The sequence below is a fragment of the Schistocerca nitens genome, chromosome 3 (genome assembly GCF_023898315.1).
Source record: "Schistocerca nitens isolate TAMUIC-IGC-003100 chromosome 3, iqSchNite1.1, whole genome shotgun sequence".
In the NCBI taxonomy this organism is placed as follows: domain Eukaryota; kingdom Metazoa; phylum Arthropoda; class Insecta; order Orthoptera; family Acrididae; genus Schistocerca; species Schistocerca nitens.
The window spans coordinates 601,050,855-601,071,266 of NC_064616.1; the positions used below are offsets into that span (position 1 = coordinate 601,050,855).

The window sequence follows — 20,412 nt, forward strand, 5'->3', positions numbered from 1 at the left end:
TTTTCCTAGTACAGCCACAGACATTTTGGCATACCAGTATATTTAATGAAACATGAAGCTTTTCTTTGATAACGAAACAACACTAAATTTTGTTAATGTTCGTTAGTTTTTTAACGTCTTGAATAAAAAAAGTTGCCGTATTTTATTTTTTTATTTTGTCCCTTTAATAGTAGAAAGTATACAAATGTTGGTTTACTATTGTCCAATAAGGTAACACAATAAATTTTATAGAAGGTGGCATTGCCCCGAGCTATTATCCCTCCTTAAAATAATGTTTACATTAAGTGCAGTCAAGTAACCCACTCCAGGGGCTACTTTCCTTCAATTTTTTAAACATTACAGAATTTCAAAAATAAATATTTGATGTCTTGTATGTTTTAGAATAGACTGACCTCACTTTCAGAAGTCATTTTACAAAACTACTTTGCATTACATGACTACAGCGTCCAAACGAGGAAAAAAGTAACCCCTCTTTACGGTAAGTCTTTCGATTATATTAGAAGAAGTAAATAATAGTGAGTAATTTCGTAACAGAGTTTTTCTGCCACTGGCTCATTTTTAATTGATTGTGGAGTCGTAATTGTTAAGCTCAAAACAGTGGCAAAATTCTGTTGACTACGAAAGTTGAAGTATTGCCCACTACGTCAAAGCGTTTCCAGATACAGATAGTCTCCGGAATCACTAGGTTGTGTGTATTGTAACATGATCTTTCCTTGTGTCACAGTTTAGTTTTGCGAGAGGAAGCCGGAGTGGAGGTGTGGTTGAGTACGTATGAATAATTTTTAACGCGCTTTATTTATATTTAATGTAGTTTAAGCAGTAAAACAGAGGGCAAATTTCAAGAAGATATTTATCCTAAATGGGTGTTTAATGTATTGTCTTTGTAAGTGGAGTGTCAGATCTCAGATATTCGTGGTCGGAAAGTTTCTAACCTATAATTGCACCATTTTCTTGGCTTCAACTCGCTATCATCTGCTTTAGAGACTTGTCTTCGACGATTTCATCGTGATAGGCAATAATATTTTGAGCATACAGATATTAAAAAGCCCTCCGTGTTTAAAATCTTCGTAAGCATGTAAACATTACTATTGTAAGTGACAGGTTACGTGTTGTTCGTCTGCTGTTCCTAGCGTTATTTAAGAATTTGTGATGGAAAATGCACCATTAATGAGTTTTTGCTCAGTTAACCCATTGTTTTGTATTAATTTGCAGCCATGCGATTTTGCAAACAGTCGATGTGAATGTCAGATCGGGACGGTGAAATTAGTTTGTCAAGTGGAAGAAATTGAAGATTTTATTTAGCATATATTTGGTTGGACCGTTGGGTTGGAAAAACAGTATCGTAACTAATATTTAAATGGCTGTGAAGCAGTCCCTTGACACACGGTTTCCAAGTTGTCAGAAAGATTGAACTACAGTGTTGTCAATAAACTGTTCCAGGTATTATTTGTATCATTCATGGAAATTATTTACGTTTAGGAACTTGCAGAGTACAAAAACTTTAAACCTACGGGGCAGTTATTCTATGTTGTCATATCAGCTCACAGTTCCAGGTGTTGGTTTTTCATATTTTTGTGTAGAGAAAGACTTGTGCATCGTTTCTTGATATATGTCGTAGAGGACAAAGTGTAAACAGGCTTAATCATATAATACAGCAAAATGTATTTAGAAAGTGTGATTACTTTGTGGGAATGATGTACTGTTTGATATGTCAGTTGTTAAAATGAAATTGCACCCACAAAATATCAACGCTAGTAGGTCAGGCTACTTAGCCAGAATCCTGTAACTTGTGGAGTATCCAAGGGGGAAGTGTCATTTGTTTGCATGAGAAAATTAACTCACAAATGTTGTCACTAAATTTCAGTACATAGTAAATAACAGCAAACCTTTGCAAAAATAAAATGTATGACAATGCTGTTGTTGAAATTGGTATTTGTCAGCCTCTTTGGTATGCTTGCTTGTGAAAAAAACTGAAGCACCTCTAATCTGTCTGCAGCTTTGGATGTGTCAAAAATGTGTGTCAGGTTAACAAATATATACTAGTTGAAAGTTTGTCATCCTCAATTGACAGACTGCAGTAAAATTGTACAGTTCAATCTAGTGGCTAGTGTCAGATTCATTGTCATAGCCAAATTCTTGGCAGCACACATACAAACTTGGGATAGTGGGAAATATGAGATTGGATGGAGTTAAGCAATAAGTTTCTGAAACACCGAAACTCAGCAGTCCTAGTAGTAGTTTTCAACATTGGAATTTGATTATTTGCACTGCTAGCGATAAATGTGTGCATTGTTGTTGGAGAGCTTATTAGTGTCATTAGCAAATCATAGCAGTCACTTTGTACAATGACAGCTCGGCCAACTATATCATTGCAGTTCATGCATTGACAAATGGAAAAGTTTATACGTACAGCATGCTGAGATTTGGATTAGAGGAACTCCTGCTGTCATTACAACTGAATAAGACAATTTAAATGTGTGTTCCCTTCTGTAAACAACTACCCTGTTGTATAGTCTCAAGAACTATCATTGCCTACGTGCATTTAGACACATTGCAACTAAGGTTGGATTTGTTTCACCCTGAAAGTGGAGGATCAGAATCTTTGCAAGAAGATAGGACGCTACCACATTGTCATTCAAATGTCTTGGAGTATGTAAAGTAACACCTATTACATTGGAAGGTGTAAGTATTACGGTAATTAAAATAAAAGGGAGATGCACAACAATATGTACTTACGTGAAAGGTTGCTAGATGTACTGGGTCAACTGAATCTATCAATACTTGTCGGCTTTGTCATATGATGTACTAATTTGGCATGTACATCATACATGTGCAGACAGAACATTGACACTTCTTTTGTGTGTATATTATGCACCTAGAACATTCATTGGATTTTAAGAAATAAGAAATTCCTAAGATAACGAACTCATGGAGGTAGGTAGATGAGATCAAAAAATGTGAAGAGCAACATGGCTGCATATAGCTGAAGTCTGTAAAATAGTGTGGAGATTTCTGTACGGGGGCCTTTATAAATAAATTTGTTGTGGCATTATAAGGCTGCTTTCAGTACATAAGGATGATGCATAATGGTATTCAGACTGTTTGAGGTACAAATTCCCAAGCAATCTTGACATCAGTTGAGTGAGGGCAGTTGATAACAGTAGGAAATTGTTTTTCTGCAGCAGGCCATTACATTCCTTCACTTCTAGTATTTAAGGTGAAAAGGGGAACTTTTAGACAGAACACTGTCAAGAACAGTAGCAGTGTGTCATCCTAGAGGCTGAAATCTTCATCCATTGGTTTTATATCACTTCATATCTCACACCACATCTTCAAAGAGCAGAACTGATTTTTCTGCTGCTTGCCATGGCCATCCAACTTACTTGAAACTCTTAGAGGTCATGAAGCTGGCTAAGAAACAAAATGTCATGATTGTTTGCTTTCCACTACACCACCCTCTTACCAAATAACTCAGGTTTTTGGACTTCCATATGCTAGAGCAACAGCAATGCAATATGGCATATTGGGGTTCAAAAAGACGGGTATTTTAAAGTCTCGTGAAGATGAATTTGTACCATCAGCTAAGACAGAAAGAATAATGCCAGATTCCTAGAACACAAATGAGTTGAGTTACTACTTCTTCTCCACAACCTGGTCTGTCAGCTAATGTGCAGACACAGTCTGCATTCATTGTATCACCTGACAGTGCGGAGGAAGTTTCTCATTACTAGAAACTGTCATCTACCAAGCGAAGAGAAAAATGTGCTGTGATCAGTGTGTCTGTACAAAACTTAACTCGATGCAACAAAGCATCTTAACAACCTGTTAAAAGAAAATTCAGGAAGGACGCCTGATGTAGACCATCAAAATAATGTCAAAATACGTGTGAAGCAAACAACTCTTCTGAAGGTAGGAATGGAATGCCTTGTTGTGTATGCAAAGAAACGTACCTATCAGCAAGAAAACCAGATTGTCAGGTAAAGTGTTTAAACTGTAAGATGTAGCCCCATGCGGATTGTACAGTATGGAATGTAAATGACTTGCATTAGTATCAGTGTGTCCCATGTCTATGGTGGAAAACGTAACATTGCCCAGTTGTGCCCCACAGAGTACCTGCTTTTACTGCAGGCTATGGGATATAACCGAACAGTCCACAGTTCAAATCTATACTAAATACAATTTAAACAAACAAAAAAGTCCATATATGTTCATGCCTTATTTATCTTTTGCAAAAATAAATTTGAAGTTCTAACAAGTGCATTGCTGTTTGGTTTTTCTCGATGATGATGATGTGAAAACAATTGTTTCCCATTAATTTTCCTATTATATTTGTTAACAGAATCGTGAAGACATGGGACTTGCATGCAGGAGAGGCAGAATTGTGTTCATATGATCATCCTTAGTTAAATGTAGTGAATTACATGTGGTAAAGGATAAGATATCTCCTTAAGCAAGGTTATGAACAATATACCTCCACATTGTGCTCAGGCTCTAATGCCCTTGATCTCAATAGGACCATAAACTCTAACTTCTCCCACAGTCCATCTCTGATAAGTCTGTGGAGTGTATAGAGTATGTTTTGGGGAGTATTCACTTGCACTTGATTCTGCTTCAATGGATGACCAATTTATGTTCAGTGTTAGTGAATGGATGCAGTTCTCTAGTGCAGCTGTCCTCAGAGTGGTGGAGCAAGCCCTACCTGGGAAGTCGCAGTGGGTACTAGCTTTTATTGAAAGATTTGTGTGTCATGTTACGTAAGAAAAAGACTGCTGGTGAACAATTTGCTAGCATACAGATTCTCATTACATGAACAAAGTTGGCAAGCTCCTCCTTCGTTAATTTGCCACCTTATTTCACCAGAATTGACCATTAGAGCCTGTTGGCAGGAATGCTGAGAAATCATGAGCAGTATTTTGTTACACAAATCTTGTCACTGATCACTCACAGTGTTAGCTACATGCAAAACATTTAAGAACTACTAATGACAATAAGTGAACATTTTGCTCAAGGCCATTAATAAAGACTAAACATTGGTCTTGACTGCAGCTGGAAGGGATCTGTGAGACATTGTTTTAAAGGTCCAACTCTTCTCAAATTCAAGCACACTCGCCATACAAAATGTGCAAATGTCAGAAAATTTCCAAATTTTAAACCATGTGCATTTTTAGTCTACTTTATTTTCTATTTGTATGGTTAGTCTGAATGTAACGGTTTTTAAATTGGCATTTAAATGTTGTCTGTTTTTGTATCATTTGGACATCATAATCTTTCACACATTAAAACATTAGAAGTGGATTAAAAGCAATATAGATGGAAATAATTTGTGAATTACTTTGTCAAAAAAACTATGTAGTGAAATAGGCATAATTGCTCAGTTACAATAACTGAACACGCAGCTGTGATTATTTACGAACTAGTTGTAATAATTTCCTTACACCTCAAATAATGGATATGTGTGATAATTTTTTGAAGAGATATATTTAGCCCTGATCTGATCAGAGAACACACTGTAATTATTATTATTGTTGTTGTAACTAATAGGTGCAATAATTAGACAGAAAGGTAAGAAGATCATGGGCTATTTTTGTGTCAAGTATGAGAGGTGCTGAAAAAAGAGAGAATACAGTGGAGAGGGTGGTGGGAGGAGGTGGTAAATAATTTGTTTCAGAAGGGGGGAGGGGGGAGGCTGCAGTGGAAAATGTTTGAGAACCCTTGATCTAGTGCACCATCTGGAGTCCATGACGAGATGTCAGTTGCCCAGCTTCAAATATGTGATGACCTATTGATCTGTGGCATAGGCTGAGGTCAAGCTGAGGCTGAAAGATGACAGTTTGGTTATGAATTGACAAAGTTGTATCAAACACCTAAGTTAATCAAATTTGCAAAGTGTTAACAAACACTTCAGTTGATACCAAGTATCAAAGTCTCTCTAAAGAGAGCAGTTTAAAATCAACCAAGCACATAAAACTATGAAGGTCTGAACTTAAATAGTGGCAACTATTTATTCACAACTGAAATAAGAGTTAAATGTTTGCACCTGTTACTGTCCTTCAGAGTAGTCACCAGTGTTGCGTAGAACCTGGTGCAAGTGATGTGGAAGGTGTATTATACCGTTAGCAGAGCCTGTTCTGTTGATGGTGTGAATGGACTTAAGTCGTATTACGGTTTGTTTTCGGAGCATCACCTGAAACCAGCTTTGCGAAAGAAGTGACAACACTTTCTGCACAACCCACCCATCATTTTGCATGACAATGCGATGGGACTGGGATTTACTGTACCACCCACCATACTCCCCGGAATTGATTTGATTCTGAAGATAAAGGAACCACTTCGTGGCATTCTCTTCAGAAATATTCCAGAGAATAGACAGGCAGCAGACCTCCCCCTGCGGGTCCGGGGATTAGAATAGGCCCGAGGTATTCCTGCCTGTCGTAAGAGGCGACTAAAAGGAGACCATCCCCCTCACGGGGGTAGTTAGCGCCTGCGTCCGGAGACGGACGGTTTCCCGACCTATAATCGTGGTCTTCTTGGTTTTTCACTTCTCGTTTCTTCATTCCTTTTGTTGGTTCCTTTCTTTGCTCTTCTCCACTTCACTGTCTTCCTTACTCTTTCCCTTGACTTCTCCTTGCCTTCTCATTGCCTTTTTCTCCTTGCCTTCTCATTGCCTTTTTCTCCTTGCCTTCTCCTTGCCTTCTCCTTGCCTTCTTCTCCATGCCTTCTCTGGTCTCCGCCTCGGCGTTTGAGACAGTCTGTCCTCTTTCTCCCTCTCTCTTCTTTTTCCTCTTCTTCCTTCCTCCCTGTGCGTGTCTGAAGGCCGACCCACGCGTTCGCACGCGTAGCCGGTGACGGGGTAACGCGTAAGTCCCCGCCCTGGGTAGACATGTAAGGCACGCGCGTACCCCCTGGTAAAGGCCAGGCCCGGGGAGGGGTGATTGCCTGAGCTGATACCTTCTGACCATGCCGATTGGTCCCTCCGTCTGTTTCTCGGGAGGTGTGACCTGAGGTGTAAACATTCACCTAAGGCGGGAGTGCCCTCTGAGAGGGTCCCCACAAGGAAGGAGCGCGCCATCGGAGACGCTGGCAATCATGGGGGATTCCTCCGCAATGGATTCTACTCCATCGCTTTCGACTTCGACCCACAAACGGAAACGTGACCAGCCAACAGTGACAAAAATACTACCGCCTGCCCCACAGTTCCTCGTCGTTTCTCGATCTGAGGAAGGAAAGGATTTTTCCTCTGTCAACCCTTTCGTTATCCAGAAGGGCGTCGATGCCATAGCTGGATCTGTCAAATCTTGTACCAGATTGCGTAACGGTACCCTATTACTCGAAACTGAGAGCGCCTTTCAGGCACAAAAACTGCTTCGGGCCACACTCCTTTACACATTCCCTGTCCGGGTGGAGGCTCACCGAACTTTGAATTCGTCTCGTGGTGTAGTCTATACTAGATCCCTCGACGGCTTGACTGACGAGGAGATTCAATCTTTCCTCGCTGAGCAGGGCGTGACGGCTGTCCATAGGGTCATGAAAAAGGTCAACAATGACCTTGTACCGACCCGGACACTTTTCTTAACCTTCGATAGTGTTAAGCTGCCATCGCGCATCAAGGCGGGCTACGAGGTCATTTCAGTTCGCCCCTATGTCCCGACACCTACGCGCTGCTACCAGTGTCAGCGTTTCAATCACACTCGACAGTCTTGTTCCAATGCGGCTAAATGTGTCACTTGTGGCAGGGATGCCCATGAGGGTGACTGTCCACCTCCGTCTCCTCGTTGTGTGAACTGTCAGGGTGACCATGCCGCATCCTCCCGCGACTGTCCTGTCTATAAGGAAGAACGCTGTATCCAGGAAATTCGAGTCAAAGAGAAAGTGTCCACCTCGGCTGCTCGCAAGCTATTGGCTAGTAGGAAGCCCACGCTGCTCCCAGCGGGGAAATACAGCACTGTCCTCGCCTCTCCTCGGACTACCCGGGAGGTAGCAACCCAGACATGCGATCTGACCTTCAGCACCACGGTCGTCCGTTCGGCCAGTGCTAAGATCGCGCGGTCGACGTCTCCTCTTCCTCCCATCACCCCACAGACACCAGCCACTTCCTCAGCTTCTGCTCAGTCGAAGACCCCGAAGTCAGATGCACGGGCCTTCAAGAAGGAACCATCCCGTGCAGACTTCCTCCGTTCCTCGACCTCCCAGCCTTCGACCGGTACTTCCACCAAACGTCCTTCTAAAAAGGCGCATAGGAAGCACAGTTCTCCTTCTCCGCCGCGGCGCCTTTCTTCTCCTGCGCCACCCAGCGGTTGCCGCCCCAGGCCGTCATCCGTTTCGCCTGGCCGCACCGCTGGTAGCCGAACATCTGGCCGTTCACCGGCGGAGGAAGCTCCCCCTCCCGGCCATCCTCCTGAGATGGCCGATGACCCTATAGACCCCATGGACGATGACTGTCTGCCTCCTGCTAGCGGCGGCAGTGCTCGCTCGAAGCCAGGCCCTAAGCGGCCTTCGAGGTGACCCCTTCTCTCATCTTCCTTTTCTTACGATGGCACTTATTAACTGGAATATTCGCAGCATTCGCTCCAACCGAGAGGACTTGAAGTTGCTGCTCCGCTCGCATCGTCCGCTCGTCGTAGCCCTCCAGGAAACGAAGCTACGCCCATGCGATCAAATTGCCTTGGCACACTACACCTCTGTGCGTTTTGACCTACCCCCTGTGGTAGGTATCCCAGCTCATGGAGGGGTTATGTTGCTGGTCCGGGATGATATTTACTACGATCCCATCACGTTGCACACTGGCCTGCAGGCAGTAGCCATCCGCATTACTCTCCCCACTTTCACGTTTTCCTTTTGTACCGTTTACGCTCCATCGTCATCTGCCGTTACCAGGGCAGACATGACGCAACTTATTACTCAGCTACCTGCACCATTTTTGTTAACTGGAGACTTCAATGCCCACCATCCTCTTTGGGGCTCTCCAGCATCCTGCCCGAGGGGCTCCTTGTTAGCAGACCTTTTCAACCAGCTCAATCTTGTCTGCCTCAATACTGGCGCCCCTACTTTTCTTTCGGACACATCTCATACCTATTCCCATTTAGACCTCTCTATATGTACTCCCCAACTTGCACGCCGGTTTGAGTGGTATGCACTTGCTGATGCATATTCGAGCGACCACTTCCCGTGTGTTATCCATCTCCTGCAGCATACTCCCTCTCCGTGCTCCTCTCGTTGGACCATCTCCAAGGCAGACTGGGGGCTCTTCTCTTCCAGGGCGACCTTTCAGGATCAAACCTTCACAAGCTGCGATCGTCAGGTCGCACACCTCACGGAAGTCATTCTCGCTGCTGCTGAATATTCCATCCCTCACCCTACTTCTTCTCCACGTCGCGTACCGGTCCCCTGGTGGACCGCAGCATGTAGGGACGCTTTACGTGCTCGTCGACGTGCTTTACGCACCTTTAAACGCCACCCTACAGTGGCGAATTGCATTAATTATAAACGATTACGTGCTCAGTGTCGTCGTATTATTAAAGAAAGCAAGAAAGCCAGCTGGGCTGCTTTCACCAGCACCTTCAACAGTTCTACTCCTTCTTCTGTTGTCTGGGGTAGCCTGCGCCGGCTATCTGGCACTAAGGTCCACTCCCCAGTTTCTGGCTTGAAGGTCGCGAATGAAGTCCTTGTGGCCCCTGAGGCTGTCTCCAATGCCTTCGGCCGCTTTTTCGCCGAGGTTTCGAGCTCCGATCATTACCACCCTGCCTTCCTCCCCCGCAAACAGGCAGAGGAGGCGAGGCCACCTAACTTCCGCTCCTCGAATCGTGAAGGTTATAATGCCCCATTCACCATGCGGGAACTGGAAAACGCACTTGGCCGATCACGGTCCTCCGCTCCAGGGCCTGATTCTATTCATATCCAGATGCTGAAGAACCTTTCTCCTGCGGGTAAAGGTTTTCTTCTTCGTACTTACAATCGCATCTGGATTGAGGGACATGTTCCCGCATGCTGGCGCGAGTCTATTGTTGTCCCGATTCCTAAGCCGGGGAAGGACAAGCACTTGCCTTCCAGTTATCGACCTATCTCGCTTACCAGCTGTGTCTGTAAAGTGATGGAGCGAATGGTTAACTCTCGATTGGTTTGGCTGCTCGAGTCTCGACGCCTACTTACCAATGTACAATGTGGATTTCGAAGGCGCCGCTCTGCTGTCGACCATCTGGTTACCTTGTCGACCTTCATCATGAATAACTTCTTGCGGAAGCGCCCGACCGCGGCTGTGTTCTTTGATTTGGAGAAGGCTTACGACACCTGTTGGAGGGCGGGCATTCTCCGCACCATGCATACATGGGGCTTTCGCGGTCGCCTCCCTCTTTTTATTCGTTCCTTTTTAATGGATCGACAGTTTCGGGTACGTGTGGGTTCTGTCCTGTCCGACACCTTTCGCCAGGAGAATGGGGTGCCACAGGGCTCAGTTTTGAGCGTCGCTCTCTTCGCCATCGCGATCAATCCAATAATGGATTGCCTCCCAGCTGATGTATCAGGCTCCCTTTTCGTGGACGATTTTACCATCTATTGCAGCGCGCAGTGTCCACGTGTCTTGGAGCGCTGTCTTCAGCGTTCTCTTGACCGTCTTTACTCCTGGAGTGTCGCCAATGGCTTCCGTTTTTCTGCCGAGAAGACGGTCTGTATTAACTTCTGGCGCTACAAAGAGTTTCTCCCACCGTCCTTACGACTCGGTCCCGTTGCTCTCCCACTCGTGGAGACAATCAAATTTTTAGGCCTTACCTTTGACAGGAAACTTAGCTGGTCTCCACATGTGTCATATTTGGCCGCCCGTTGTACCCGTTCTTTAAATGTCCTCCGTGTTCTCAGTGGTATGTCGTGGGGAGCGGATCGAACCGTCCTCCTTCGCCTATATCGGTCGATCGTCCGCTCCAAGCTGGATTATGGGAGCTTCGTATACTCCTCTGCACGGCCATCCATCTTACGCCGCCTCAACTCCATACAACATCGGGGTTTACGACTTGCGATCGGAGCATTTTATACCAGTCCCGTAGAGAGTCTTCATGCTGACGCTGGCGAATTGCCACTCACCTACCGGCGCGATATACTGCTTTGTCGGTATGCCTGTCGGCTACTGTCAATGCCCGACCATCCTTCTTATCGTTCCTTTTTTGACGACTCTCTTGACCTTCAATACGGGTTGTATGTCTCTGCCTTGCTACCCCCTGGAGTTCGCTTTCGTCGCCTCCTTCAACACCTTGATTTTTCACTCCCTGCAACCTTCCGAGTGGGCGAGAGCCGCACGCCACCTTGGCTCCAGGCTCAGGTCCGCGTTCACCTCGACCTCAGCTCGCTCCCAAAAGAGGTCACCTCCGGTTCGGTCTACCACTCCCGTTTTTTGGAACTTCGCTCGAAGTTCAACAACATGACTTTCATTTATACAGATGGCTCTAAGACCAATGACGGGGTCGGGTGTTCCTTTATTGTCGGGGCACAAAGTTTCCAATACCGGCTCCATGGCCATTGTTCGGTCTTCACAGCTGAGCTCTTTGCCCTCTACCAGGCTGTTCTGTACATCTGCCGCCACCGACATTCTGCTTATGTCATCTGCTCAGATTCCCTGAGCGCCATCCAGAGCCTCAGTGATCCGTACCCGGTTCACCCTTTCGTACACCGGATCCAACGCTCTCTTCAGCAGCTGGTGGACGTCGGTACGCCGGTTAGCTTTATGTGGGTTCCTGGCCATGTCGGTATCCCTGGGAACGAAGCTGCAGATGCCGCGGCCAAGGCTGCGGTCCTCCAGCCTCGGACAGCTTCTTGTTGTGTCCCTTCGTCCGATTTTAGCAGGGTCATTTGTCGGCGCGTTGTGTCGCTGTGGCATGCCGATTGGGCTGCACTTACCGACAACAAGCTTCGGGCCTTAAAACCTCTTCCCGTGGCTTGGACGTCCTCCTCACGCCCTTCTCGGCGGGAGGAGGTCGTTTTAGCAAGGTTAAGGATTGGACACTGCCGGTTCAGCCATCGCCATCTGCTGACGGCTGCGCCGGCGCCGTTCTGCCCATGTGGGCACTTGCTGACGGTTAGTCACATTTTAATGTCCTGTCCCGATCTTAAAACACTGCGCCTCGATCTTAACCTGCCTACTACTTTAGATGCCATTTTAGCGGATGACCCACGAGCAGCTGCTCGTGTTCTTTGTTTTATCAATTTGACAAACCTCGCTAAGGACATTTGATGATGTTTTTTAATCCTATGCCTGTCAGTCTGTCTTTTATTGTGTTTTCCCTTTTAGTTGTTGTTGTCAACTTGTGCCTCGCGGTGCATTCTTAGAGTAGTCAGGGCGCTAATGACCATTGAAGTTGTGCGCCCGAAAACCACAAAAAAAAAAAAAAAAAAAAAAAAAAAAGGCAGCAGACCACTCCATTTGCACCATCAACAGAACAGGCTCTGATAATGATATACTATGCCTTCCACATCGCTGGCAACTGGTTCTACACAACGCTGGTGACTACTTTGAAGGACAGTAACAGGTGCAAACGTGTAACTCTTGTGTATCAGTTGTGAATAAATAGTTGCCACTATTTAAGTTCCAACCCTCGTATTTGAGTAGAAGGCAGCTGCCAACACAAGTAATTAAAGAATTATTTGGAAATGTAATTCATTCATCAACAAATGCTTCAAAAATTCTTGAGCAGACAATTTTTGGGTTTTGTTGCACAGCCTCCAACTTATCAAGTTGAGATAATGACATAGAAAAAAATTCAAAGAGGAGTTGCACAGTTCTATCACTGGTGTGTCAGTGTGTAGCTGTTATAAATGCTCAAAACATGGAAGTAATTATTGGAAAGACATAATGATTCACTGAGATGTACTGCTTGGATTAGGAGTGTATTGTCTGGGATGAATTAAGATAATATTAATTCCTTCCACTTACACATGGTAGAGCGAGTATGAATCTAGTAACTTAACTGTCAGTTATATGGAAATAATGTGCATTGCAAGGTAGCCTTGTTAGGTCAAGAGATAACTATCAGTTGTACAAAGCCAAATTTGGAATTATTTCAAAGTTTGTTTTATCCTTTGAGTCACAATAACTTATTGTATAAGACTGTTTTTAGATTGAAAATAAGTTGTGACATTCCACATTCGGTATGCAAATGTTTCATAGAACACTGTTATGTTAAAACAGACATTTTTCTTGACAATTGCTTTATTTTGTTCTTTAATCTTCCATTCTTTCAACACAATGAAAAGTACCTGAAAAATATTAAGAATAACCCTAAGGTTGATATGAGCACTGCAGTCTTTACAAAGTGTGGTCCACTTAAGTTGTGTGTGTTGTATTCTCAAACCTGTGAAATGGCTTATCCATATAGTTATGAAAGGCCACAGAATTTTATGTGAAGCTTGATTTGTATCTAAAACTCCCTTTAATGTCAAACTTTTACCTGATAAGCCACAAGTTGATAATGAAGTAGAATTTGTTGGAAAGAACAAGTGAAAAATCAGCATTGGATTGGGTAATAGGGTGGTCTGGAAACCACTCTTCACTCACTTTCTGGAACCACTGTCTTCGTAATTCTGTCTAGCCATCTAGGTTTTTTGTTGGTTTCCCTTAACTGTGGAATTGTGAGGTGTATGTGACATAATTTTCTGTGACTATGAAGATGGTAAAGCAACCAAACTTTTACCGACCTGCGACTATGCCTCGGAAGTCTTGCAACATGCCTTCCTCCATCCTTGTCCTGCTACTAATGGTGTTGACAAACATTTAAAAATAAACTACACAACACTGCAATTTTTTTTAAATCTCCGCACACTCACTGAATAATGCTTCTTATTTTATGACCAACATTGTAACATGCAGGAGACTCAATATTTGAACCAGAACAGTAGGCAACATCAGTTAACAAACTTTAACAAAGTTCATTGGAGGCAGACTAACATATCTTTACATGACTCTCAAATAGTAATCACAGTGTGCACAAGTTCATAGTTAGGGTCGTACTGATTCATACATAGTAACTGCACATTATATATATTATTGTAGCGAAATACAAACTGACTGAAAATTGCATGATGAAGTATAGACAAAAAAACTAGATGATGTTTAAAATTTCACTGGTAAACCGGGACTTGGTAACTTCACATTACCAAGTGAGGTGGCGTAGTGGTTAGCTCACTGTACTTGCTTGCATTCGGGAGGACGATTGTTCAAACCTGCACCCAACCATCCTGTTTTAGGTTTTCCGTGATTTCCCTAAATTGCTTCAGGCAAATGCTGGGATGGTGCCTTTGAGAGGGCACGGCCAATTTTCTTCCCCATGCTTCCCAAATGTGATGGGACTAATGACCTTGCTGTTTGGTCCACTTCCACAAATCAACCAACCAACCAACCAAGCCGTAAACTTTACATTGTGGGTACTCACTACTGATTGACCAAGGCTTTGCACATCATTATAGATTGTGTAGTATGAAAAATTATAATCTGTTGAAATACAGAGCTACTAAAAGATTCTCAGAATTTGCTAGAAATTCTCAAGAAATTGAAATTTTCTAATTAGAATAATTAACAAACCAAAAAGTTATTTTCATAAAAATTTGCATTTTTGGAAACACAAAACACAGGACTATAAAACTTTGGTACTGAATTTTTGAAATAACTTTATTTTAAGAGTAGAAAATTCTAGAACACTTAAATTTGAAATAGGAAAAATAGCTTTTGAAATATGAAGTTTGAGTAAAAAGTAATATATTTGTTGAAAAAGGAGAAAGAGTATTTTCAAACGAGCTATACCAAATTAGAAGCAAACAACTCTTTGCTTATCAAAAATTTCATCTTCCCATATTTTGCTTCTAAATCATGACTGTTTCTTTAAATCAAATATTTCTGGGAGAGCTAAGTATACTATTGTTATCAGAAATCAAGAAAATACTTTGCAAAGAATAAAGTCTTGCACCTGCCTGCCTTAATAAGAAATTGGGAGTTTGAGTAATTATTGTGTGGTATATATTATTTACAATACAAGATCAGAAAACTAATAAAAATTGTCAAGAGTAGTAGAAGAACAAGTAAGAGTAGTATCAACATGCTCTCTTAGAAAGTGTTAAGCAATTGTTGCTGTTATCTGTTTATCTTTTGTTGAACACTGATTTATTTTGTCCCTATCGTGGGAAGCCTTTACAGGATGTAGAATTTCGTTCATCTTTAATGCAGGGAAAACACAGAAATCGTCTGTCTCAAATATAATAAAATTGTCTGCACAGACTCAGTGAAATTCAGATGGTATATGGACCACCCAATGTCATGTCCAGCTAGTGAAATGGTACTAAAAATTTGACTGTAGCCTCACATACATGTGAGATTGTAACTGGGAAGTCCAGACTTTGTACCATGCTATTTCCATCTTTACAGCAAGCTGAAAGAACACCTGGGAAAGAGATTTTTAAATGGCATTCTCACAGCAGTTCTCAAATGACTTCATGACCAAGAAGTGTTGAGAAATTGAACAATTTGTTGGACATTCAGATCACAGAGATTTCAAAAAGTGTGTTAGATATATAACTGAAGTTTAGTGCAGCATCCAGTAAGTTATTCGGCCTGGCATAATAATGAGTAACTTACTTTTTGAAGTCCCATTGCATTTGCTGGCAATATGCAATGGAAAGATGACATGCTAATTGCTTATGAAGATTTTTCTTGGCAGTTGATTTCTGTGTGTACAATGTGTACTATAACATAATGGAAAATGTTTAGGCAGACAGCTTATTGTGTACACTACAAATTTTTATGGTATCAGCTCAGTGAACGTCTTCTCAGTGTTTAGAGAAGTGCTTTTCACTTACATTACTAAATTTGTGTTTAGACATACTGTATCGTCATCTGTTACGACTTAAACTCCAATTACATGATTCACAAAAAAGTCATAGAAAGAAATATATCAGCAATAATTGCATTACACTTCAGTTTCACATGCTTAAAAAATTGATAGCACATTTTGTGAGAGATGCACAGAAATAATCTGACTGTATAATCAAACCTGTTGTCTTCATTTGTAGGCACATGTGCTGATCACTTGCTCAGCCCTTGTTCACTTTTTCATTTTAAATATCATGGAACACTTAGAAGCCCAAGTTGAGCACAAAGAGGTGAATGCCAAGTGAACTCCCTGGAAAGCTACTCTTCAGCTGAACAAGTCCATAGCCTCAAAACAAACATGATACTGTATGTAGGTCTAAACACTGTTGCTGATGTTTCTTTTGTAGACTTGGAAAAAAACATACACGTCCATAGAGCTTGAGGGATTGTTGAATATCTGTAGTGAATTTGGGGTGCGCCTGAAGCTGCTGGCCATAATTAGAGCCACCTTAATACACGCTAAATCCATGGTGACAATCTTAATGTTTGTCACATTCCTTTGTGATCAAAATAGGACTGTGACAAAATTGTGTTATGTCTATGCTGTTTTCAAGCTGTGTTAAAGAGACATCTACCCCAGTAAACAAAACTAATTAAAAAGGGTACATCCTGCTGAGAATAGGAACCAATTTTAAAGGGTTCAGAGTAGACTGTCTAGCTTTTGCTGACAAAAACATCCAGCCAAACAATATATAAACTTCTAAGATTCATATCAGCACATCAAAGAAAATTACTAAACAAACTGGGTTACAGCCTCTCCCACCCCCACCCCCACTCCTTCCCCTTTCCCAGGAGCTCATAGTTCTTTTGAGAGTGCATGGTTGGTATACATGGCACCCTGAGCTCTTGAGGTACTACTTCCTATTTCTGTACCACATGCCTAACCCTCTAGCGTTTCTCTCCCAGGGACTGTCAGCTCTTCTGTGGATACATCTGTGGTGAGCATTGACCTTGAACCATTGCAGTACTCCTTCCTTTCACGTGTTGTGATTCTATTCTCTGACTGCACCGTCTCTCCTCCTTGGTCTGTAGGAGGGCTTCCATGTTGACCCTAAGGTTTCATATTTAAACTTCCTTTCCCACACTTTCTCAATTAACTTAAGTTTGGCCCCAAGAACAGGGTTTGACTGCACCTTTTTCCCCCACAATTTTACAAGAATGCTTGCCATGTGGAGAAATCATCCATTGGGGCACACTCGTGGTGTGATTCTGTCTTAATCAGCTCTTAGAGTAATTGAATTAGGTGTCTAAAACATAAGGTAGCCAATCCATTGTCTTGGTGGGGGGGGGGGGGGGAGAGGGGGCATCAGGTGCCCATACAGTACTATCGCTGTAATAATGTAGGAAGTGTATTGTTGTCGGAGCAGCAAACTCCCCACGCAAGCCATGGAGTATGTGTCTCTCAAGTGTGGGGCATAGGAACTCTGAGAAATACCTACCATGCTGGGAAGCCATTGCTGTGACAAGATGGTGGCCATGAGTTGAGCAGGCTCCAGTTGGAGAGGGTGGCACCATGGCAGATAATCAGAGTGAAGAGGATCGAGCTTTTATACACCACATGCCCTTAACAATCTTGCCGGACAGAATGAATCTGTTCAGTGCTTAAAGGTTTTTCTTTTCATGGCCACACCACAGGAAGAAAGAAAATTCAAAAGAAATGGTGGACAGTACTGTCCTCAGTGCCTAGTTAATACCCAAACTAATGTAGAGTTCTTTTTGAGTACAAAATGATGGTTTTTAAATGAACATGTTGAACAACAATTTGAGAAAGTATCATCAATTACCAGAGTGAGAAGTGGCTGCATCCTTATTAAAACAGTGGCACATACTCTTCTCAGGCATTGCTCTGGGATGCCTGTTTTGTTTACTGTAACCAATGGGGGCCAAAGGACACTGCTGTATTCTGCAGCTTTCATTTTAGCTGTAATATGTTACCTGAAAAGGTCAGAGTATTGATTTACAGCTTTGATGTAAAACTGTACTTTCCATATTCCTCACTTCCCACTCTCCTCCTCATGTTGTCTTACATGTTTGCATTTTGGGCATGCTGCACCTATATCTACATATCTGTAGACTGCAGATGGCCTAGTGTCAGCACAGTAATGTGTCCAACCACCAATATGCATCATAAGTGGAGAGCAACATTCCCTTTGTTCTTTGAATTGTCCAATGTTAAAGAAAGGAAAAAGATACAGGAATGAAAAACCTTTCACTGCATTTTGCATTCTGAGGCACACAAAACCTAGTAACTCCTATACTCAGTTCTAATGACCACAAACATTGCAAACACAGTAACTAAGCTCCTGTTAGTAATGAAAGTGAAGTTATCTGCTTTTCCTTCATGTCAGACCTTGGTGGGAACCTGAGTCCAACTGTATGTGGTAGGGACAGGATCCCCTTTCCCTCTGTTCCTCCTCCACCCACATTTGGAACCCCTCTCCCTACTGGAAAATATTGCTACTCATCTGGCATACCACAGTGAAGGGTCACATTCCTCTGGATCTTCTCAGCAAGCGAATGCTGCCTTGTGGTCTATCAGCCACTGCTTAGTAGAAACAGGTCTATAGATTGCAAGACAACTCATTCATCCTTTCTTCCTGACACACAGCCACTAACCTCTAGACTGTTAAAACTTTACAAGGTGAATCAAGATAAAAAGAAGAAAGAAGACTCAAAAGAACAAAGATGGTGGAGGACCTGATGGTCTCAGCTGCACCGGACTGACCCAATCTGTGGTTTTTCAGCAACCATTCGTGAAATTTCTTCTGAATCATCCTCACCAATGTTTGCTTCCACTTCAGATGTTCTTCCAGGAAGTCAGAGTTTTAATCTATATCCAGCCTGCAGTTGTAATTTGGTTCCTGAACAGATGCTGATTTATTTTGTAATGCCCTCACTCCCAACAGATTTTAGTTTGCCACAGCCCACAAGCAAATTTGTCGGTTGTATAAAGCTGACCACATGCTGCAAAATTATGGCACTGGATACACAAATTAAAAAATTGTGAATATGCTTTGCCCAAATTAAAAGGTACAAATTAAAAAAAAAATCAAGCTTTTATGTCCAGTTGTTTCATAAAATTGCAAATGATTTGATCACTGCAAAGGCAGCAACAATAAATATTAATTTCCACGCACTCATGACTTATTTTATAGTTCACAAGTCTGTCAGCACTTCTTGAGTGTTTCTACTCTAATCTGAAAAAAGACACTGCAGAAAAGATATGAAACCAGGTAAAGGATGTTATCAAACCAAATTCTGAACAAGCCTCCGAAGGCCCAACAGTAAAGTGTACCGACCGACCGGTGTGCAATTCTGTCAATAGGCTTCACTGAACGTATGGTGGAGGGGCACGTGGTCAGCACACGGCTCTCCCGGCTGCGGTCAGCTTACGTGACCGGAGCCACTACTCAATCAAGTACCTCCTCAATTGGCCTCACAAGGGCTGAGTGCACCCCGCCTGCCGACAGCGCTCGGCAGACCACCCGGACGAAGGCTGTCATCACACAGTACGAAATTTAAAATCACTGCCATAACGGACAATGCTTCAAAGTTGAAATTAGCTGCCATATGTCTCATGCTTTGCACATTCTTCACAACTCGTTGTGCAATATGCGATGTAGAAAACTGTTGAGCTGTTACATTTCTCAAAGGGAGTCGATATGCATTCAGTAAACTTGGTGAAATACAAGAAAATTACAAGCAGAACAAGCACCGCCCAATTACTGCTTAACAGGTGGGAATTCATCAGTTCTGGAGGTGTTTGATGATACCATCAGTCAGCCCCAAGGAAGCCACGACCCAGCATATGCAACGATTGTCCAACTAGGCAAGTATTTATGAGAGTCATATTTCTGTAGAAGTAGTGATTTCTTACACTTGCATGAATCCAGATAATTGCTATTTCCAACAGTTCATCAGTTGTTCCTGAATTGATTACTAATCCCAGCTACGTTGATGCCCCGTGATCGCAGCTTTTCAAAAGGACGAATGTGTACAGAAACAATGAAATCACTTAAACATAAATTGGACAAATCTTGTTTATGAATCATAACATTTCCTTCCTCTTAAACACGTCATGTTGATTGTAAACAGTTATAGATAATTTCATAGGATAGAAAATTGTCAAATGTTTTGTAGTTCTTATACTCAGAAATTCGTTGCGTTATTTCTAATTTTTACCGAAAGTGAAGCGTAGGACTTGTTGGAAATTTTAAAACTGCGAGGGGGCGCAGCGGAAAATTATTAATCCTCTGTTCTTCCTAAGCAGGTTACAATGACGGATAAATAAAAGTACAGTTACGTTGAATTAAAAAGAAAAGCTACTTCTCAGAGAAACAGTGACGACTAATGGAAAAAGTGATACTGCCTTCCAATGAGTGAGTGGTCCTGATCCGCTATCAGGACAGGAATGGTTTTGTCCATCTGTTTCTGACATAACAGGAGATTTAATTTCCTTTATTTGCGTCAATAAGGGTAAATTTTTTTATCCTTGGATTACATGACTGGGTGTT

At 42.5% G+C, this 20,412-nt stretch overlaps 1 protein-coding gene across 1 annotated transcript in view; it reads left to right on the plus strand.

Annotated features, from left to right (window-relative positions):
• The first annotated feature begins 668 nt into the window (after window positions 1–668).
• The window catches only part of LOC126248526 (DCN1-like protein 4), a 169,437-nt gene continuing 149,693 nt past the window's right edge, over window positions 669–20,412 (plus strand). Inside the window, exon 1 of the mRNA XM_049949579.1 lies at window positions 669–765. The gene's annotated coding sequence lies outside the window, so the exon portion shown is untranslated. The remainder of the gene's footprint in view (window positions 766–20,412) is intronic.